Source organism: Mytilus galloprovincialis, chromosome 13 (assembly GCF_965363235.1).
Source record: "Mytilus galloprovincialis chromosome 13, xbMytGall1.hap1.1, whole genome shotgun sequence".
In the NCBI taxonomy this organism is placed as follows: Eukaryota; Metazoa; Mollusca; class Bivalvia; order Mytilida; family Mytilidae; genus Mytilus; species Mytilus galloprovincialis.
The window spans coordinates 51,819,845-51,829,405 of record NC_134850.1 but is presented as its reverse complement, the minus strand read 5'-3'; the positions used below and the strand labels follow the sequence as shown (position 1 = coordinate 51,829,405).

The 9,561-nt window shown below is 32.9% G+C and overlaps 1 long non-coding RNA gene across 3 annotated transcripts; it reads left to right on the top strand.

The window, feature by feature from the left end:
• Positions 1 to 973: 973 nt before the first annotated feature.
• Positions 974 to 8,796, top strand: LOC143057918 (uncharacterized). Of its 3 annotated transcripts, XR_012972863.1 has the most exons (4): positions 2,010 to 2,118; positions 2,616 to 2,751; positions 3,675 to 3,812; positions 7,922 to 8,796. It is a non-coding gene; the product is annotated as an uncharacterized LOC143057918 (long non-coding RNA). The 3 variants fall into 3 exon arrangements; XR_012972862.1 differs by lacking the exons at positions 2,010 to 2,118; positions 7,922 to 8,796 and adding an exon at positions 974 to 1,059 and having other exon boundaries at positions 3,675 to 5,379; XR_012972861.1 differs by lacking the exon at positions 7,922 to 8,796 and having other exon boundaries at positions 2,008 to 2,118; positions 3,675 to 5,379.
• The last annotated feature ends 765 nt before the right edge of the window (positions 8,797 to 9,561 follow it).

The window sequence follows — 9,561 nt, the reverse complement described above, 5'->3', positions numbered from 1 at the left end:
TAGAACAATCATTATCTATCATTTTAAAGAATATATCCGGATGATGGCAAGTTTCAATGAACCTTGCTTCAACTGAGGCATGAACTAATAGAATCTCTGTATATATCCTTATTTTCTCCAATTGAAATGCAAACTATAATTTACATTTAATTCGCTTGATAGTAAAAAGTAAAATCACAAAAATACTGAACTCAGAGGAAAATCAATTCGGAAAGTCCATAATCACATGGCAAAATCAAATAACAAAACGCATCAAAAACGAATGGACAAGAACTGTCATATTCCTGACTTGGTACAGGCATTTTCAAATGTAGAAAATGGTGGATTGAACCTGGTTTTATAGCTAGCTAAACCTCTCACTTGTATGACAGTCGCATCAAATTCCATTATATATTCACCGATGCGTGAACAAAACAAACAGACATAATAGGTAAAAATGTCAAAAATAGGGGTACAGCAGTCAACGTTGTGTTATGCAGTCATGATGTTTCAACATTGTGTTAATCGTGTGCTTTTGCCAATTAGGGTTTTACTTTTTAATTTTCCTACTTTTATAGGTTTCAGGTAGAAACAATCCTTTCCTCCGTTTGTTAGACTGAAATTCCACGGAACCGCGTGTCTTGTCTATTTTTGCTGTTCTCTATGGTTTTTTTTTCAGTGTGATAGGGGACTCTTCGCTTATTAAGCATCTACCTGAAAACCAGTATCCATGATTAAAGGGAAACTCCGTTAGTTTTCCATTGCTGAAGACTATATTCAAAAGATCTTTACATGTCATTTTTCATATCAAATGTATTATCAGACCTTTTTATGCTCGATTTGAGATCTTAAGTTTATTGTTCAACAAGGCTGTGGCCAAACAAATTTTATGAGTAGTTTTAATACCGAGGGTGTGTCTTGTTTTGTTAGTTCTCATTGGTTTAAAGTTTTAAGACCCTTCATTTTTGGCCATTGGAAAACTTCTCGCCATGTCTTCACGAACAAGATGGACACAATTTACAGAAGCAAAAGATTTACGATGTAAACTTTGAAACTTCCCGTGAAGCCACAAAAAACAAGGTAAATATTCACCCCTTGATATGCTTCCAGATTATTTTCATTATATGGATCATTCAGAACACAGCTTTTAAAATCTTTTCTCAAAAATTTTGGATATGAAAACAGAAGACGACCATCTGAAGAAATTTTAGAAGCTGGCTCGTGTTCATTTATCGTTCTGAAATTAGAATATGCATGAAATATTTGCCACTGGACGTTAAGCAACCAACAATAAACTAGACTGGGTTGATGCAGTCATGATGTTTCAACTTTGCAATAGCAAATATATTGATGTTTGTAAAAGTGACACCAACTGAAAAGGAATATTCATAAATAATATAGATAGCATATGTTTTGCTCAACTGTCGATAGCAAAGTTCTGAAAATTCTTATTTTTATTTTTTTCGTATTTTACTGATATATGTAAATGGACTTATATCTTTTTTACAGTTAACATGAAGATGCAGCCTGGGGTTGAAGTAGGGGCGGATCCAGCCATTTTAATAAGGGGGGGGGTCCTAACCCAGGACAAAAGGGGGGGGGTTCCAATTACATGTCCCCATTCAAATGCATTGATCGTCCAAAAAAAGGGGGGTTCTAACCCCCGGAACCCCCCCCCCCCCCCCTCTGGATCCGCGCCTGGGTTGAAGTGTATATATGATTAAGCTATATTTCAAAAGGTAGAAGAACCTGATTCTTCATATCTGTCCTTGGTCCACTTTTTAGTTTATCAGTTTTCGTGGTCAAACTTAAAATTTTGAATGCAGGTTCTTTGAGCCTCATGCTTCAGATTTTACTGTTCTTTAACAAGTTAAAAAGAATTCCCAATTCTTTGTTATCTGAGCAAAATTCAGTTACATATTTTTTTGCAATACTTTTGTCAGGTGAAAATATTTGGCTACACGGCTGGTTACTCAAGTGTGAAGTGAGAAGTTTTGAGTGTATAAATTATCATGTGATCAACAGGTTTGAATTGGGCTTCATTTTAGTCTAAATTGATATTTACTTGGACATGCCCCTGTGTTTTTCCTTAAAATTTTTGGGGACATCAAATGAGTTCAAAGTTATAGAAGATTTAAGGTATCATTTATTTATCATAAATTTCTGTGATCTGTTTTGTTTGATTTACTACTAGAGATGTAAAACATCTTCTCAATGTCTGTGCATGTCTATATATAAAAGCTTTGCTTGAGTTACAGCATAGAGCTACTATTTACTTTAAGCATTTAAGATTCATGATTGATTGTTGGTTGCATACTGTCCAGTGGCAAATATAACAAGAAGAATAGAGCTCACATTCATGTATCTGTCTAGGGAACAATTAACAGTTTAACCTATCAAATTTGGGTAAAGTTTTTGAACTGGTTGGCAAAACTTACTGAAAACGTCTATGTTGAAAACCTTGTATTGTAGGGTCAATAGACTCAAAAATATTGAGTCTATGGGAGCAACATTGCTAAATCCAAAAATTTCCGAACAAAACTTTAGGGAAGGTACATGGGTACAGTAAACACACATACTTTTTTGTTTGCAACATATTTTCTTGAATAATTTTAATATTAAATGTTTCTTTTCAGTACTTTGACACTACAAACTTAGTTATCTAAAATCTAAATTGGCATTCAGATGCATCTAGGAAAGCAAAACAGTAGATCAACTTCATTTCACAAACATGTTGATTTTCCCTTGATACAGTAGACCAAGTGAATACAGGTATAGTCAAATAGTTTATTACAAAACTTAATCAATTTTTTTTTTACCATACGGATTACTAGCAGGTTTATCTGATAATATATTGTACTTAACTATATGTATATTAACAATTAGATTGTAAGTTTCTGTGTGATCTAAACTAAATATACCTAAAAAAACAAATTTCATAAATGTTTGAGACCGAAAGCTTCTGGATTAGTTTTTTGATGATGAATTTCTCCAAAAATTATTTTTGATAAACTTTTCTCAGATTTGACTACTATTATGATTTGGGCATTAAAGTATACAGCGGTATTCATCTTTCAAAGACCTAGTGCTACAGTCTAATAGCTGGTAAACAAAGAATATGCACACAGGAATATCCATCCAGAACATAAAATCAGTACATAGACAGCATAAATAAACGAACAAAAGAAAGGAACAGTGCTTTTATTGCTGTTCTTCATCTCATACATAATCAATTTGCACAAAATTTATCATTTTCACTCAAAAGTTTGAATAAGTTTTAAAAAAAAATTAAATGTATGAAAATATACTTTTTGTTGCTATTGATATACAAGTCATTTAAACTGACATACATTTTATCAATGAAATTTATCATTATAAGTTATAATAAGGTAATATAAGTTAAGTTCTCTTTTTTAGCTCACCTGGCCTGAAGGTCCAAGTGAGCTTTTCTCATCACTTGGCGTCTGTCAGTTGTCATCTGTAGTCTGTCATCGTTAACTCTTACAAAAAATATTCTCCTCTGAAAATACTGGGCCAAATTAAACCAAACTTGACCCCAATCATCATTGGGGTATCTAGTTTTAAAAATGTGTCAAGTGACCCGACCAACCAAACAAGATTTATAAAGAATGATAAATGATATAGAGTTTTAAGTTCCATTCTTTCATATTAATTAAAAAGAAATGATGTTTTAGAGGAACCAACAACTGAGCAGAGAGCAGAAGAGAGATTGATGACCTTGAAGAGTAAGCAATGTGAACAGTAAGACAGCTGTTAAGTATATCTGGGGTTACCAAATATTATGGTAAGAACCTCATCTTTAATCAAACTTGGTGAGTATTCTTTTTGTTGGTAAGATATTGTGCATCATTATGAAAAAAGGGGGATGTAGGGTATAAATCAACAAGGCAGCTACCCAATGAAAATAAATAACCAAAGACATCTACAGGTCTTCAACTATAGACTGATGTTTATACAACACATGAACTTGTAAATCATCCAAAGTCTAAAAGATTTGTGAATAAAATGAACAGACTAACAAATAACTTACATACACACCAATATCTGACCTAAGCACATGAGCATGTTGCAGAGTGAAACTTTTTTATATTAAGCCCACCCTTTTTGTGCAATGCCTAACCAAAATACAAAATTTCATACAGAAGATTTTTCAAATTGAAGGGTTTCAAATTTTGAATAAGCTAATTTGTTCTTTTAAAAAAAAAAGGCCAGATGCAATTAACAAACAACAAAATATTTGGAAATCTTGACTCCCCCGCAGGAGAAAAATGTCACTCTTATTATTGAGGAAAATGGCCACTACCTCAATGGTCTTTAAAATTAATTCAGTTGCTCTGGTCATTTTTCAAAATTTAACAAGTGAATGGAGTTGTTTTGATGAAGCTTACCTTTAATCAATGGGAGATAACTGTGACCACATGGATCATAATTCTGAAAATTTATTCTGAAATCCTGGGCTTAAAAACTCGAAATCCTGAGGTCCTGAATTTAAATAAATTTAAATCTCGACATCCCAAAATTCGAAAAAAGAATTCCAGGATCTTGAAAGGGTCAATCCCGAAATCCTGAGCTTAAAAACACCCAATCCAGGAGTCCCGATAAAGGTCCTATCCCCCTTCATATCAATAATTGATAACTAAGATAAAAGAAATACAGAAATTGTTTACATTAAATTGCCTTTTGCCATGCTTACATCAACAAAAGATTTTTTTTTTCATTTTCCAAAATAATTCCAAGGCTAAAGATGTAGGATGCCATTCTTCTAACAAAATACCACAGCATGGAGACCCAAATCAGCACACTAAAATGTCCAATGTGTGTCCTACATCTTGAAATAAATATCATTTTATAAATGTTCAAATATCTTCAAAAACATTTAATATTAATTTTTTCTACTCATTTCTACTCTGTTGAGACTATTTCACTAGCACTGCACTTTGACTTTGACTAAGACAAACAAAATGTTTATTGAAGTTGAATAGCCTTAGTGATGACTTGGTTGAGGACAAGCATTTTGTCATTGTTGGTTGTTTCATGGGCTTTGACCTCTTGAGTCATAAAGACCTTATGTATGTTAGTTCAAGTGAAATGTTCAATGCATTGTCAATGCTAAACATTTGATTGACTTTGACTGATTTTTTTTTAGTTTCTGAAGAGTATAAATGAGTTTGAACAAAGTGCAGCATAACTTTTTCTACATGATAAGAAGATTTGATTTTAATATTTTCACCAAATTTACTGATGATAGCAAGGCTTATGGTTTGTGCAATACTAGAATATGCTTTTTTTTCACATGGAGCTTGTCACTTTCACTCAAAAAACATTAATGAATTCATCAAATTTGTAAAGCTAAGCTTAAAGTTTGATATGTTATACACATAGGAGCTTGAAATTGTTAAAAAAAAATTACTTAATTATCTCAGAGACATATATGTATATATGTCTCTGATTATCTTGTGTATTTGTGTCAGCTTCCATTCACTTTTTAAAAGTTTGAAAAAATACATTAAGAGGCATTTGCTATAAAAAAAAAAAAGACAATAAATAACAGCACTTCATTTTTGATAAACATAAATTAAAGTGGAATAATGACCTGCAATTAGCAAGTAGATATAGGAAGATGTGGTGTGAATGCCAATGAGACAACTCTCCATCCAAATAACAATTTATAAAAGTAAACCATTATAGGTCAATGAACGTCCTTCAACATGGAGCACTGACTATAATTTAACCTCATTTTGGTCTGTATGCATGCAACATTTAATAGGTACCATTGTAGTAGAAGGTTGCTCAGCTTGGTCAGATAATAAAAAGAACAGAATGTCAAAATAAAAAAATGAAACAAGGGAGCCACCCCACACAACAGGTTTGGTGACTGGTTTTTCCAACAAAAAATACGAATCTTATACAAAATTGAAAATAATGTCAGAGACAACTGAGTGAGTGAACCCAACCAAAGAGCAGAAAACAGCCGAAGGCCACTAATGGCTCTTCAACTCAACCAGAAAATTAAGCATCAGGAGGCAGGCTTCAGCAGGCCCTACACATAAATGTGTACTAGTACGGTAAAAGTGGATGTCATACTAAACTCAAAAACATATAAATGAACTAAAATTAAAAAACATACAAGACTAACAAAGGCCAGAGGCTTCTAACTAGAGACAGGTGCATAAATACAGTGGGTTTAAAACAGGTTTGAGAGATCTCAACCCACACCTATACCTCTAGGAGCCAATGTAGAAAAAACAAACACACAGCAATTCACACAGTAAAACTCATTTAAAAAGAAGTCTGTGTCTCATGTCAGAAAAGGTAACATAAGAAACAGACTAAGCCAAATGGCAATAGTTTGGGTATTTTTACAGCAGTTACAATGCTAAATTTCATGGAAAAATAAAGTTAAAAAAGTTAATTAAAAATAAAAAATTTTAATTTTGAATTTTACCTTAAAGAAAATAAAATAAAGTTTAATTGATTTTATTCTTATATGGCCGTATGTAATTTTGTATATTTATTTATGTTTCATTTCAGAGTTCACCAACAGATGTTTAATTCTAAAATTTTGATTTTTGCAGATTGCAGCAGGGGGATGTTACAGTCATAGACCTTGAATAGACTCCGTTGTACTAGACCAGGGAGGGTAGCGCATAGTTTCCGCAGCACTATACAATAGTAACAAGATCACTCTACCATGAGCTTGTTAAAGGGCCCGTTTGATGAAAGTGACACCAACGTTCTCCAAAACACTACAGATTTTTTTTACAGATGCAGCCGAGAGGATGTTTCAGTCATGGACCCATTTGATGGAAGTGACACCAACGTTCTCCAACACTAATAATTTACAAATTTGTTTTTGTTTTAGATGCAACCTCAGTCATAGACCTAGAGAATGGCTTGGTTGTAACAGATGAAGAAAAGTGGCATATAGATTTCTGTATGTCCATTTCTTTGTATAAAAGTGACAAATTACTAATCTTTATTATTTATATCCATTTCAGAGTTCTTACAAAGATGCAGTATAGGTATACAATATTTATTATTTTTGTCTTTTTGTGTGTTTTTGTCAATGAGAGAAAACATACAGAACAAATCAATCAGAAGTATTTTAAAACTGGTGTAATTTGAGACAGAACACCCTGGAACACAAAAAATATCCTACCTCACAAAATTTAACACGCATCTTATTTTCACCTTTTTTTCATTGAAGCAGAACTCACAGTGTAATCAAGAATGTATGCATGTCCTTGAACATCTAGAAATAGAATATCTCTAATAGTAAACAGTCCGGTATAATGATCAACAAGAGCTTCACTAAAAATAAAGTAAAAAAAGTTAATTTGAAAAAAATATATATTTAATTTTTGAAATTTACCTCCAAAAAAAGAAAATAAAGTTTAATTGATTTTATTCTTATATATGTGTAATTTTGTATATTTATTTATATTTCATTTCAGAGTTCACCAACAGATGTTTAATTCTAAAATTTTGATTTTTGCAGATTGCAGCAGGGGGATGTTACAGTCATAGACCTTGAATAGACTCCGTTGTACTAGACCAGGGAGGGTAGCGCATAGTTTCCGCAGCACTATACAATAGTAACAAGATCACTCTACCATGAGCTTGTTAAAGGGCCCGTTTGATGAAAGTGACACCAACGTTCTCCAAAACACTACAGATTTTTTTTACAGATGCAGCCGAGAGAATGTTTCAGTCATGGACCCATTTGATGGAAGTGACACCAACGTTCTCCAACACTAATAATTTACATATTTGTTTTTGTTTTAGATGCAACCTCAGTCATAGACCTAGAGAATGGCTTGGTTGTAACAGATGAAGAAAAGTGGCATATAGATTTCTGTATGTCCATATCTTTGTATAAAAGTGACAAATTACTAATCTTTATTATTTATATCCATTTCAGAGTTCTTACAAAGATGTATAGGTATACGGTATTTATTATTTCTGTCTTTTTGTGTATTTTTGTCAATGAGATAAAACCCACAGAACAAAACCAATCAAAGTATTAACTGGTGTTATTTGAGATAGAACACCCTGGAACACAAGAAGTATCCCACCTCACAAAATTTAACACATGAGACATCTTACTTTCACCTTTTTTAAATGAAGCAGCACACCGTGTAATCAAGAAGTTATTCATGTCCTGAAACATCTAGGAATAGCATATCGCTAATAGTATTTCTACAATTATCCTAAAAATTCAAACAGTCGGGTACAATGATAAACAAGAGATACACAAAAAAGGAATATACCAAAGGGCCAATATTAAACCATGTGGTGAAAAAAGACAAGATAACACATAACCAAAAGAAATGACAGAAAATTGTCTACACTGATAACAAAATATTGTACAGCAACAACCCAACCAAAGACCTGAGAGGTTCTGAGGCACCAAGCACCAATCCAACCAAAGACCAGGGATGATCTCCAGCACCAAGCACCAACCAAAACAAAGAACAGGCATGAACTAGGGCAAAGAGCACCAACCCAACCAAAGACCTAAGAGGTTTTCGGCAACCATGCACCAACCAAACTAAAGAGCCAGGGATGATCTCCGGCACCAAGCACTAACCTTTCCGAAGACCAGGGATGATTTCAGGCACAACACACCAACCTTACCAAAGACCAAGAATGATCTCAGACACCAAGCACCAACCAAAACAAAAAAAAGGGTGATCTCAGGCACCACAGAATGGTAGCAAGTATTTGATATGTTAACTTATTTACTAATTGTTTAAGTCAAATGGTTTTTTTTTTTCATATAAAAAATTGTCAAAATGCAACATGAATTTTTTATGTGTTTTTTCATCTCTTTCTTCAAAATGTTTTACTTAATATAATAAGTAAATAACTTCTTGAATAGAACAAAAAATTGGAAATGTTAATTTACTTTAATCAACGAATAAAAAAAGAAATGTTCAAACCTTTTTCAAGCATAACCACATGATTAAATGTGTTAAATAAAAGATTATAAATAACAAAATTTCTTTTTTCTTTATTTTTTAGAGTAAATAAAGATATGCTTCTATGAATTTTTACAATTGAACTGTTCCAAAATTTAATAATGTATCTTTTTTTACAGAAAATATAAGGTAAAATAACAAATAATGACTCGGGGGTTTACATGAAAACACTGATATCTTGAATGACAGTAGCACAGGTGAATCCAGGGAGTCTTGCCCCCCCCCTTTTGTGGGAAGATTATATAAGGAATCACTGTAGCATGACTGGAGCGGGCCCCCTCATGAAAAGTTCTGGATTCGCCACTGAGTAGTGAAATAAATTCACTAAATTAGAAGGGGAGGTAACTTGTATGAAATGAGGGTTTCGATACGATATGGTATTTCAACTAAGTGATGCAATTTCGCTCTAAATTTGTGAAGTAAATTTCAGGTACACTATGCCAAGATCAAAATTCATGTATATTTTACTCTTGGGAAAGTTGAGGGGGTACATTATTAAACCTAGGGTATTTTATTATTAATATATACTGCTTAAATGTGATGCTATCTGAATTGAAATCAGTTTGCCCAGGTGAAAAAG